The sequence below is a fragment of the Xenopus laevis genome, chromosome 2S (assembly GCF_017654675.1).
Source record: "Xenopus laevis strain J_2021 chromosome 2S, Xenopus_laevis_v10.1, whole genome shotgun sequence".
In the NCBI taxonomy this organism is placed as follows: domain Eukaryota; kingdom Metazoa; phylum Chordata; class Amphibia; order Anura; family Pipidae; genus Xenopus; species Xenopus laevis.
Genome location: NC_054374.1, coordinates 52087941 through 52100975, shown reverse-complemented (window position 1 = coordinate 52100975; position 13035 = coordinate 52087941). Strand labels below are relative to the sequence as shown.

General features: G+C 47.6%; 1 protein-coding gene across 7 annotated transcripts in view; it reads left to right on the top strand.

Annotated features, from left to right (window-relative positions):
• LOC108708905 (F-box-like/WD repeat-containing protein TBL1X) overlaps window positions 1-13035 on the top strand; it is a 275459-nt gene that overhangs the window by 211878 nt on the left and 50546 nt on the right. The gene's annotated exons all lie outside the window — the stretch shown is intronic.

The following is a 13035-nucleotide window of genomic DNA, read 5'->3' as shown; positions in this document are numbered from 1 at the left end:
AGCTCATAGTTATTAGAGGCTCAAATTGCCTCTAGGAATTGCATAAATCAATATTCACAAATAATTTATTTTACCATAATGTAGAATCTTTTCTCTTAGAATGTCATGACATGGGCAGGGACAAATACCTGCCTCTTTTCCCCAAACTGGCCTAGGAATAACCAACTCACTCACCATATATTTTATTTGTTGGAGTCTTTTTGTCCACAGCTTTATTGCACAAAAGATTATTCAACAATAGATAACACATATATCAATAACAGTTATATTAACAACATTATAAACATACAAATATGAACAGTGATATACCATTAACTTTTTAATCCTCTGCCAGGCCCCTGGCAATGGACCCAATTAGGTGCATGCAATCGTATAAGCCACCAGCCGCTTGTGCCTTCTAGCATGATGTGTACGCAGGACTGCATGCTACCACCAATACAACATACCCTCCCAGAGACTACCGCTCTTAGAGAGGAACACCACCAACAAAGTTCCATTAACCAACTTGGGACTTGGTAAAAAAAACTCCACTTAATTAACTCTCCCCATTGCCAGGGACCCGCTGCCCAGCTGTGACAACGTGCTGTTCCCTCTCAACACCTCTTGGTTAGTCAGCCCAATACTCACCATTCCACATCAACTTATCCTGTGCCCCACTAACCCAGTGTCAGGGAGCCGGGATGCTCCCACCAGGGAGGTTGTCAGGATCAAGGAGGAAAAGTACGATATGAACAGCACCACAATTGTAATTGAAGTTATAATGCCTTTATTGCTCAAGTGACGGGCATTACCGCAACGTTTCAGGACTCATTTGGCCCTTTTTCAAGCTTGAAAAAGGGCCAAATGAGGCCTGAAACGTTGCGGTAATGCCCGTCACTTGAGCAATAAAGGCATTTTAACTTCAATTACAATTGTGGTGCTGTTCATATCGTACTTTGACTGCATTTGCTGGTGGAAAGTGGCCACTGGAGAACTTGCACCCATCTAAAGAAAGTAAGAAGATTTAACAAGGTTGTGCTGACTATTTCTGTTTGCATAGGATCAAGGAGGAAGCCCACCAGGGAGTCAAGGTCGCGTTGTCCAAAAGGGGTAAACCAGAAGAATAATCAGAGTCCAGGCAAGGGTTCAAGGGCAGGCAGAATAATCAGCAAAGTCCAAAGTCCAGGCAAGAGGTCGGCAACAAACAGGAACAAGATTAGTCTCAAAATAGCAGACAGGAAACCCAGGAAACACACAGAAACGAATCCTATACTTGGGCGCCATTCTGGCGTCTTGGTAGGGCTTTTATATTTGAATTTGGCGCCATAGTGACGTCATCGGCGTCCTTGCGCCGACGTCGACGCGCTGACGTCATCGCGCCAGCGCCGCTACCCACGTGGCGGCCATGGGCGCCGCCATTTTGGGAGCAATGCCGGCAGGGGAGGACGCGCCGCCCAGAGCTCCTGGAACTGCTCCGGGCAGCAATCGTGACAGTACCCCCCCTCACGGGGGGCCTCCGGACCACCAGGACTTGGCTTCTGGGGAAATTTGGAGTGGAAATCCCTCACAAGACGAGGAGCATGGACATCAGAGCGTCCTTCCCAGGAGCATTCTTCAGGGCCAAAGCCTTTCCACTTGATGAGGTACTGAAGAGAGCCCCTGGAGATTCTTGAGTCAAGGATCTTTTCTACCTCATATTCTTGTTGGCCATCCACAGAGATAGTAGGAGGGGGATGCTGGACATCAGAAAAGCGGTTGGAGGTAGCGGGTTTCACCAAGGAGACATGAAACCCGTTGGGAATTCGCATCTCAGGGGGAAGCTGAAGTCTGACAGCCACAGGATTGATCACCTCCGAGATGGAGAATGGACCTACGAACTTCGGACCCAACTTAGGAGATGGCACCTTCAACCGAATGTTCCTGGAAGACAACCAGACTTTATCACCGACCTTGTAGGGAGGAGAGGGTCTACGTCTACGATCTGCAAATGTCTTATGAACCAGAGCGCTCTTTTCCAAGTTTGACTTGGTTGCAGCCCAAATAGCAGACATGTGGGCTGCATGGTCATCAGCGGCCGGAACATCAGACAACACAAAGTCTTGTGGGAAGGCTTGAGGATGTTGACCATACACCGACATAAATGGGGACCTTCCAGTGGAAGTGTGGCAGGCATTGTTATGAGCGAATTCCGTCCACGGGAGGAGATCAGACCAATCATCTTGACAAAGGGAAACGTGGTTCCTCAAGAACTGTTCCAAGGCTTGGTTCACTCGTTCAGCCGCTCCATTTGTCTGGGGATGATAAGCTGAGGAGAACTGAAGATTAATACCCAGATCTTTGCACAGGGAACGCCAGAACTTTGCCGTGAATTGGGACCCTCTGTCAGAAACGATCTCGGCCGGGAAGCCATGCAGGCGAAAAATGAACTGAATAAACAACTGTGACAACTCCACTGCAGATGGAAGCTTCCGTAGAGGGATGAAGTGGGCCATCTTGCTAAAGCGGTCAATGACAACCCAGATCACCGTGTTCCCACTGGAGGGAGGAAGTTCAACAATGAAGTCCATTGCCAAGTGCGTCCAAGGACGAGAGGGAACCGGCAACGGCTGTAGTAACCCACTGGGGCGAGAATGGCTGGACTTGGAAGTGGCACAAACGATACAGGCAGTAACAAAGTCTTTGACATCTTTACGGATTGTCGGCCACCAGACTAGGCGCCGTAAAAGTTCAAGAGTTTTAACAGGACCAGGATGTCCAGCTTGTTTGGAACTATGAGTCTGTTGCAGGATAGGCAGACGAAGTTCAGGAGGTACAAAAGCCATTCCGATGGGGGTATCAGGAGGGGCAGAAGATTGACCAGCCAGGATTTGATCAGCAAATTGAGGGTACAAAGAAGCGATGATCTTGACAGGAGGAATAATTGGCTCTTGTCTTTCAGGAGAACGATCCACCAGAGTGAAACTTCGCGACAGAGCATCGGCTTTCCGATTCTTGGAGCCAGGGCGATAAGTCAAGATAAAGTTAAATCGAGAGAAGAAGAGAGCCCACCTTGCTTATCTGGGATTCAGCCTCTTGAGAGATTGAATGAATTCAAGATTCTTATGATCTGTGTAGATTGTGACTGGGATCAAGGAACCTTCAAGGAGGTGACGCCACTCTTCTAAGGCAAGCTTGACAGCCAGGAGTTCTCGATTTCCTACATCATAATTATGTTCAGCAGGAGAGAACTTCTTAGAGAAATATGCACATGGGTGTAGCTTTCCATCAGAGGGATGTCTTTGGGACAAGATAGCTCCAGCTCCAACTTCAGAAGCATCCACCTCAATGAAGAAAGGTAACTCCGGATCAGGATGGCGGAGGACCGAAGCGGAAGTGAAGGTATCCTTCAGGGATTGAAAGGCTTCAATAGCAGACGGAGGCCACAAGCTGGGTTTACCCCCTTTTCGGATGAGGGCCAGGATAGGAGAATGCAAGAAGAGAACCCCTTAATGAATTGCCGGTAGTAATTGGCAAAACCAATGAATCTCTGGATTGCCTTAGTGCTCAGCGGTAGAGGCCATTCTTGGATAGCAGACACTTTCACAGGATCCATCTCGAAACCCTCTGGGGAGATGATATAGCCCAGAAAAGGAATTGTAACAACCTTACCTGGTGGTCTAGTGGGGGGACGGCAGGGACGCCTGCCGCCCCCTCGGCGAGGACGCTCGCCGCACTGAGCCGCACCGGTCTGTTAGGGCGAGCGCGCGCGCCTCTTCCTGGGTTTTATGCGGATGCGCGCTGACGTGATGACATCAGCGCGCAGTGGCGCGAAATTCAAATACTATTTAAAGGGATCTCTAGTTTTATTCAGTGCCCATGATAGGATTTCGTTTCCTGGTGCTTTGAGCTATATTCTGAAGAGAATAATCTTTATGCAAAACTGGAGAAATGTATCTTTGAGGTTAGTTCCGTTCAGTTTCTAGGGTTTAATATTTCCAACAAGGGTCTTGAAATGGATCCAGGCAAGGTGAGAGCTGTACTGGATTGGACCCATCCCCAATCATTACGTGCTACCCAAAGGTTTCTGGGGTTTGCAAATTACTATCGTCAGTTTATTAAATTTTTTTCCTTAATTGTGGCCCCCATTACTGATTTGACTAAGAAGGGTGCTGACCCCAGCATCTGGCCTCCTGAAGCGGTACAAGCTTTTGTCTTCCTCAAGAAGGAATTCAGTTCTGCCCCTATTCTTCGACACTCCGACACTGCGCTTCCTTTTATAGTAGAGGTAGATGCTTTTGAAGTTGGGGCAGGGGCAGTCCTTTCTCAAAGGCATCCAACAACCAACAAGGTGCATCCCTGTGCTTTCTTCTCTAAGAAATTTTCTCCTGCTGAGATCAACTATGATATTGGGAATAGAGAATTGTTGGCTATTAAATGGGCCTTTGAGGAATGGCGGCATCTGCTGGAGGGAGCAAAACACATGATCACGGTTTATACTGATCATAAGAATCTTCTGTACATTGAGTCGGCCAAGCGACTAAGTCCTAGGCAGGCTAGATGGGCACTGTTTTTCACCAGGTTTAATTTTTCTTTAACGTTTAGGCCTGGTTCCAAGAATACCAAAGCGGATGCACTCTCTAGAAGCTTCGAGTCCGATCCCTCTGAGTCTATCGAGTGCATCCCCATCATCCCCAGGGAGATAATTGTAGCTGCACTTGAATCTGACCTTTCCTCTTTATTGTCCCCTGTACAATCATCTGCTCCGGTGGATACTCCCTCTGGGATGCTGTTCGTTCCACAGGAGTTAAGGGAACAAGTATTGAATGAGGTTCACGATTCTAAAATGGCAGGGCATCCGGGCATTTTTAAGACAGTGTCCCTGTTATCCCGTCATGTTTGGTGGCCATCATTCAATTCCTGCCCAGTCTGCCAAAGATCAAAGTCTTCTCGAAATTCTTCTCAGGGTCTGTTAATTCCCTTACCCATTCCAGTAAAACCTTGGTCCCATTTGTCAATGGACTTCATTGTTGATTTACCCCCTTCTCAGGGCAAAACGGTAATCTGGGTGGTGGTGGATAGGTTTAGCAAGATGAGCCATTTTGTTCCCCTTCCACACCTCCCTTCTGCTAAGACTTTGGCTGACCTATTTGTTACCCACATTTTTAAGTTTCATGGTTTTCCTGAAAATATTGTTTCCGACAGGGGGGTTCAATTCGTTTCTAAGTTTTGGCGTGCATTCTGTTCGTTGGTTGGGATTGAGTTATCCTTTTCCTCTGCTTATCACCCCCAAACCAACGGTCAAACTGAGAGGGTAAACCAATCCCTAGAACAGTACCTCAGGTGTTATGTATCTGACAACCAATCCGCGTAGGCGGAACTATTACCCTGGGCAGAATTTGCATACAATAATGCTACCCATTCTTCCTCTGGGGAATCTCCTTTCTTTATTGTATATGGTCTGCACCCCAAAGCTTTTTTCTTTTCTGGGTCTGGTTCCCCTGTACCTTCTGCCAATTCTTCTATCGAACAATTCTCTAAGGTTTGGTCACAAGTGCATGAATCCCTGTCAGCAGCTACTTCCGCTCAAAAAAAAGGCTGCTGACAGATCACGTAGAGAGGCACCCCAGTATAAAGTGGGGGATCAGGTTTGGTTGTCTACAAAAAATATCAAGTTAAAGGTGCCCTCTCTCAAACTGGGACCCAGGTTTATTGGTCCCTATCCCATTTCTGAAATCATTAACCCATCTTCTGTCCGCCTGCAATTACCTGTTAATTTTAAGATTTTCAATTCATTTCATGTATCCCTCCTGAAACCTGCTCCTGTTATTCGTTCTTTGTCTGTACCTCCCCCAGTGTTGGTCGAAGGTCAGCCTGAGTTTGAGATCCAAGAGTTCCTCGATTCCCGCCTCGTACGAGGTAAGCTACAATACCTTATTAAGTGGAAGGGCTATGGCCCTGAGGAGAACTCTTGGGTCTCAGTAGGGGACATCAAGGCTGACAAACTTAGGAAGAAATTCCATCTAAAATTTCCTGGGAGACCTGGGGGTCCTGTGGCCCCCCCTCGAGGGGGGTAATGTAACAACCTTACCTGGTGGTCTAGTGGGGGGACGGCAGGGACGCCTGCCGCACTGAGCCGCGCCGGTCTGTTAGGGCGCATCACGTATGCGCATGCGCGCTGACGTGATGACGTCAGCGCGCAGTGGCGCGAAATTCAAATACTATTTAAAGGGATCTCTAGTTTTATTCAGTGCCCGTGATAGGATTTCGTTTCCTGGTGCTTTGAGCTATATTCTGAACCTGTTTGATCCCTGTTTTGACCCCTGCCTGGCTGTTTTGACTATTCTGACTTCTGGATTCTGACCCTTGCCTGATTACCGACTACCTCTTCTGATTAACCCTCTGATTGACTTCCTGGTTTGACCCTTGCCTGCCTGATTACGTTTATTCTCTGCCTGCCTCGACCCGGCCTGTTCTGACTACTCTTTTGCCTAAACGCCTTGTACTACGATCTTCTGTCCAAAAGACTTTGCTTTACTGTCATGCCCCTCTGCCTATCCAGAACCCTCATCTTGCACCTCTCGTTTAAGTCCAGGTGGCATCCAAGTAAGCCGAGGGCTCCTCCCGAGGCCCAAAGGCGGTCACACTACTGGTGAAGCACGAGCCGAGACCAGGGTGCCTGGTGTTTGTTCTGGTGTTGGGTGCCGACCGTGACAGGAATCTTGGACACTTCAAACACACATTTCTCCAGTTTGGCAAAGAGAGAGTTCTTCCTCAAACGAGAGAGTACTTCCTTCACCTGGGAGCGATGGCTTGCAAGGTCCTTGGAGAAAATCAGGATGTCATCTAGGTACACGACCACAAACTTTCCCAAGAGATCCCAGAAAATGTCATTCACGAATTCTTGAAAGACAGCGGGGGCATTGCAGAGACCAAAGGGCATTACGAGGTACTCATAGTGCCCATCACGAGTGTTGAATGCTGTCTTCCATTCGTCACCTTCCCGGATGCGGCTCAGAGGCAAGGGATACCGGTTCTTAACGGTGATTTTATTAAGACCCCGGTAGTCAATACAAGGACGTAGGCCTCCATCCTTCTTCTCCACGAAGAAGAATCCAGCCCCTGCAGGAGAAGTGGAAGGGCGAATAAACCCCCGCTGGAGATTTTCTTGGATATATTCCTTCATGGCAGCGGTCTCAGCTGGGGAGAGAGGATAAGTGCGACCTCTAGGAGGCATAGTTCCAGGCAGGAGATCAACTGGACAATTGTAGAGACGATGAGGAGGGAGAAATTCTGCAGACTTTTTACAGAAGACATCAGAGAATTCCTTGTAAGAGGAGGGAAGCGTCTTCAAATCAGATGTAGAAATATTCACCCTCTGGATGGGTTCAGCAGGAAGACAGTGCTGTTGGCAGTATGGACTCCAACGGGAAACCTGCCCCGAGGACCAATCAATGATAGGATTATGCAGGCGTAACCAGGGAAGCCCCAAGACGACTGGAACAGAAGGACAGGAAATAATCAGGAACAATAACTTTTCTTTGTGTCCCAACCTGCACAGGCAATTCCCCAATCGTCATAGAGATAAACTCGGATTCAAGGGGTCGGTCATCAATGGCGGTTACTCGAAGTGGAGGAGTCAATGGAAACAGGGGAACATTCATATGCTTGGCAAAGAGAGCATCCATGAAATTTCCGGCAGCTCCAGAGTCAATAAAAGCTGAGCCAACAATGGTCTTAGTGGACAGACGGATCTGTAAAGGCAGAAGAAACCTGTGAGAGTTCTCTTGTGACTTGGGAGTAACACCCCCTACATGAGTCTTTCCAAGGTTACCTTGAAGAGGGGAACTCTGAGGCTTCACGGGACAGGAGTTGGCAAAGTGAGATTGACCCCCACAGTAGAGACAAAGTCCAGCCGTACGTCTCCGGAGTTTCTCCTGTTCAGAGAGACGAGCTCTTCTGACTTGCATAGGTTCCTCCGGAGGAATAACAGAAGGCTGCTAGGTGGTAGGAGGTAACAGAGGTCTTTGAAAGCGAGGAGCCAACATGGGTTGAAATTTCTTGACTCGGTCCCTATCAGCTTGATGTTCTCTCTGACGAGTGTCCACCTTGACAGACAAAGCAATGAGGTCTTCAACCAGCGTGGGTAATTCACGGGAGACCAGGTCATCTTTGAGGCGGATAGAGAGACCATTGTAGAAGGCAGCGTGATAGGCATCATTGTTCCAGCAAGTCTCTGCAGCGAGAGTATGGAATTCAATGGCATATTCTGCTACACTGAGATTTCCTTGGCGGATCTGGAACAGACGAGAAGCAGCGGTCGCCACCCGACCGGGAGCATCGAACACAGTCCGGAATTCATGAAGGAAGACTTTGGAATCGTCAATTAAGGGAGACTCCTTCTCCCAGTGCGGAGATGCCCATTCGAGCGCTTTCCCCACCAGACGAGTGATCACGTAACCAACCTTTGCTCGTTCAGAGTTAAATTCCACAGGTTGCAAGGCGAACCGAATCTGGCACTGATTCACAAAACCACGACAGGCTTGAGGGTCGCCACTGTAGAGAGGCGGTGCAGGAATTCGCGGACCAGAAGTGGAGGACTGTGTAGCCATGTCGGCAGCAACTAGCGTGGGCGTTGTCGGCGTTGGAGTAGTCGGCGTTAGCATGGATAACTTTTCCAAAATCGCCTCCAGCGTGCGTCCGACATAATTTTGCCGAGCTTCGTACGTCTCCATGCGGGTATGCAGACCTCGAAAGGCCCTGCCGAAATCTGGCTGAGCTTCCTCAGTGGGATCCATGGCCCAAGTATAATGTCAGGGAGCCGGGATGCTCCCACCAGGGAGGTTGTCAGGATCAAGGAGGAAGCCCACCAGGGAGTCAAGGTCGCGTTGTCCAAAAGGGGTAAACCAGAAGAATAATCAGAGTCCAGGCAAGGGTTCAAGGGCAGGCAGAATAATCATCAAGTCCAAAGTCCAGGCAAGAGGTCGGCAACAAACAGGAACAAGATTAGTCTCAAAATAGCAGACAGGAAACCCAGGAAACACACAGAAACGAATCCTATACTTGGGCGCCATTCTGGCGTCTTGGTAGGGCTTTTATATTTGAATTTGGCGCCATAGTGACGTCATCGGCGTCCTTGCGCCGACGTTGACGCGCTGACATCATCGCGCCAGCGCCGCTACCCACATGGCGGCCACGGGCGCCGCCATTTTGGGAGCGACGTCGGCAGGGGAGGACGCGCCGCCCGGAGCTCCTTGAACTGCTCCGGACGGCAATCGTGACACCCAGGCCACAATTGTGACAACTAGCACAAAGGGTTAATACAAGGGAGGGAGGGTGAGACTCCTTTTATTCTTCCAAAATGGATGCCCTCCTTAGCAGTTAGTGCTATACATCCCTTTACAACTCCACCCCCCAACTACGTCACTAAACCCATTGCCAATCCCCTGCCAGGCAGCTTTGTCCCGCCCCTTTCATGCACCCTTTGCCAACATGCACTGTCCTGGGTTTCACTTTCTTGTTGTCTTGGTTAATACAGCTTTTTAACTGGCCACACACCACAACCATTTTTCCTTTTTGAGTTGGGCCTCATCATTAGAACAGTGACACAGCCTGCCATTACTGGCTTCTTATATTAATCAGGGCCAGGATAGGTTCCATGGAATTTTTCCAACAAATCAGAAGCGTGAATGTTAGACACTGGTTCCCACTAATTCTCTTCCGGACCAAAGCCTTTGCACTTAACTAGGTACTAAAGACGTTTACCTCTCAACCTGGAATCCAAGATCTCTTCAACCTCGAATTCTTCCTGACCATCCACCACGACAGGAAGCGGAGGAGGAGCCGTACGTCCAGGAAATCGAAACGTTGAGGCCGGTTTCAAAAGTGCTGTATGAAACACTGGATGAATGTGCCAGGATGCTGGAAGTTTAAGCTGGAACGCCACAGCATTGATTTGACGAATGATGGGAAAAGGGCCTAAGAAACGTTGACCCAACTTCCTACTGGGACAGGAAAGCTTGAGGTTAACAGTTGACAGCCACACCAGGTCACCCACCTTGAATTTTGGATCCCCTCTTCATCCTCGATCAGCATATGCTTTGAAACCTTGTTGAGCCCGCTTCATGTTCTCTTGAAGTTTCTGAAAATTATTAGATAAAGTTAATCGATCCTTAACTGCAGGAACCAAAATATCAGAAACAATGGCAGAGGGAAAGGTGACTGGATGAAGACCATAGTTTGCGAAGAAAGGGGATTGTCGGATGGAGGAATGATGAGCATTGTTGTAAGCGAACTCCGCAAGAGGAAGCAGATTAACCCAGTCATCTTGGAGGTACGAGGAATAACTTCTTAAATACTGCTCCAGGGTCTGGTTGGTTCGCTCGGTCTGGCCATTGGATTGGGGATGAAAAGCGGAAGACAGGGACACCGAAATCTTGAGTGCTCCACACAAAGATTTCCAAAACTGCGATGTGAACTGTGGACCTCGATTGGACACCACCTCATCTGGAAGACCATGGAGCCTTACTACTTCCTTAATAAAGGTATCAGCAGTCTCAGAGGCAGAAGGAAGTCTTGGTAAAGCCTTAAAATGAGCCATCTTAGTTAGACGGTCAACAAAAACAGCAATGGTGGAACAATCACATGATAATGGTAACTCTGAAATAAAGTCCAAAGAAACTGACCCCCACGGACGATGAGAGTCCTTGGATCTGGTGCAAACCTCACATGAAGAGACAAACTTGAAACAGTCTTTAGCCATCCCAGCACACCAAAACAATCTCTTGGCCAGAATGATAGTCTTTTTGACACCTGGATGACCCGCCAGCTTGGAGTCATGAATGTTCTTAAGGACCTTTAGACGCATTTGTTCAGGAACAAAAATCTTGCCTTGATGAAGAAGAAACCCATCCTTGGGAACAAGTGATGATTTGGAAACGTTTAAAGATGCATCTTTAATTCCATCTACCAAAGTAGACTGCAACAAGAGGAAATTATCAGAGCTTAAAATCGTCTCAGGAACCAGAGGAACCTCATCTTCATGAGAAAACATTCGGGATTAGGCATCTGCCTTAACATTCTTTGACCCAGGTCGATAAGTAAGATGAAAATTAAATCGCATGAAGAACAAAGCCCACCTTGCTTGTCTAGGTCTCAACCTTTTAGCAGAGCGTAGATACTCCAGATTTCTATGATCTGTAAAGATAAGAATCGGATGTTTAGATCCTTCAAGAAGATACCTCCACTCTTCCAGCGCCAGCTTAATAGCAAGTAATTCACGGTCAGCTACATCATAGTTACACTCGCTTTTGGCCAATTTACGGGAAAAAAAAGCAACAGGATGAAGATTGTCTTGAACCCCAGTTCTCTGTGACAGGACAGCACCCACTGCGAGTTCCGAGGCGTCAACTTCCAAGGTGAAAGGAAGAGAAACATCTGGATGGTGAAGAATTGGACCAGAAGTGAAAAGTTTCTTCAGTTTCTCAAAAGCCCCCTGAGCCTGAGATGACCAACAAAACTTTTGATTACTACGAGTCAGCTCAGTGATTGGAAGAATGACTTGAGAAAAGTTCTTAATAAATTTCCTGTAAAAATTTGCAAAACCGATGAAACGTTGCCAATCAAGAATTGCAGAAATCTTCCTGGAGTCCATCTGAATTCCCTGAGGAGAAATGAAGAAACCCAAAAAATCTACAGAAGTTTGTTCAAACACACATTTTTCGATCTTGGCATAAAGCTGATGAGTGCGTAGGCGAGTCAGGACCTTCTTCAAATGTAACCTGTGCTCTTCCAAAGAATTAGAAAAAATGAGAATGTCATCTAAATAAATAATGACGAAAATATCAAGAAAGTCCCTGAAGACATAAGTGCTGAAAAGTTGCAGGGGCGTTACAAAGACCAAAGGGCATGACCAAATATTCAAAATGTCCGTAACGAGTGCGAAAGGCCGTCTTCCATTCATCCCCTTCCCTTATTCTGACTAGGTTATATGCACCCCGAAGATCCAATTTTGAAAAAATTTTAGCCTCAGCCAGGCGTTGGAAAAGTTCTGGAATGAGAGGAAGTGGGTACCGATTCTTGACTGTAATTTTGTTCAGATCCCGGTAGTCAATACACGGCCTTAAAGAATGATCCTTCTTTTCAACGAAGAAAATTCCAGCTCCTGCCGGAGAGGAAGACTGCCTAATGAATCCTTTAGCCAAATTTTCATCCAAATAAGAACGAAGCTCCGAAAGTTCAGACTCAGATAATGGATACACTCGTCCAAAAGGAATTTGAGCCCCTGGAAGAAGGTTAATAGGACAATCATAAATACGATGAGGAGGTAACCTGTCGGCCCCTTTTTTATTGAAGACGTCCAAAAATTCCCAATATGCCTGAGGAAGAAGATTTTGGGTCTCGGAGACAGGAGATAAGGAGCACACACCATTAGAAGGGAGGATGCATTGGGAACGACAAAAGTTAGAAGGAAAAGTTACTTCACCGGTAGCCCAGTTGATAGACGGATTGTGTTTCTGCAACCACGGTAATCCCAGGATGATAGGGAACAAAGGAGAAGAAACCACATCGAAATTCATGAATTCAGCATGCCCTTTATTTAACAAAACGAAAAGTGAGATAGTCTCTTGCACCACAGGGCCAGAAGTAATCAGAGAACCATCTGCCACACGAAGAGCTATAGGGTTCTTCTTAGACTGGAGCGGGATCTGGAATTTTAACGCCACTCTATTGTCCAAGAAACAACCGCTTGCCCCAGAGTCAAGGATTGCTTGGAGTTCGACCCTCTTGTCTCCCCACTGTAAAGACAAAGAGATAGTCAGGAGAGGCACAGGAACATGACACCCAGAAAAGTCTTTTTCAAAAATCCTCTTACCCGTTGGACGGGTCGGGCAACCACGAAGCAGATGACCAGCTTGTCCGCAATAGAGGCAGAGGTTAAGTCTGCGACGTCTAATGCGCTCCTCAGGTGTTAATGCAGACCTGATAGCACCAATCTGCATGGGCTCTGGAGCCACGTTGAAGGTGGACGAAGAAGCAACCGGAGAACTTATGGAGGGCATTCGGACAGGAGGAGGAGCG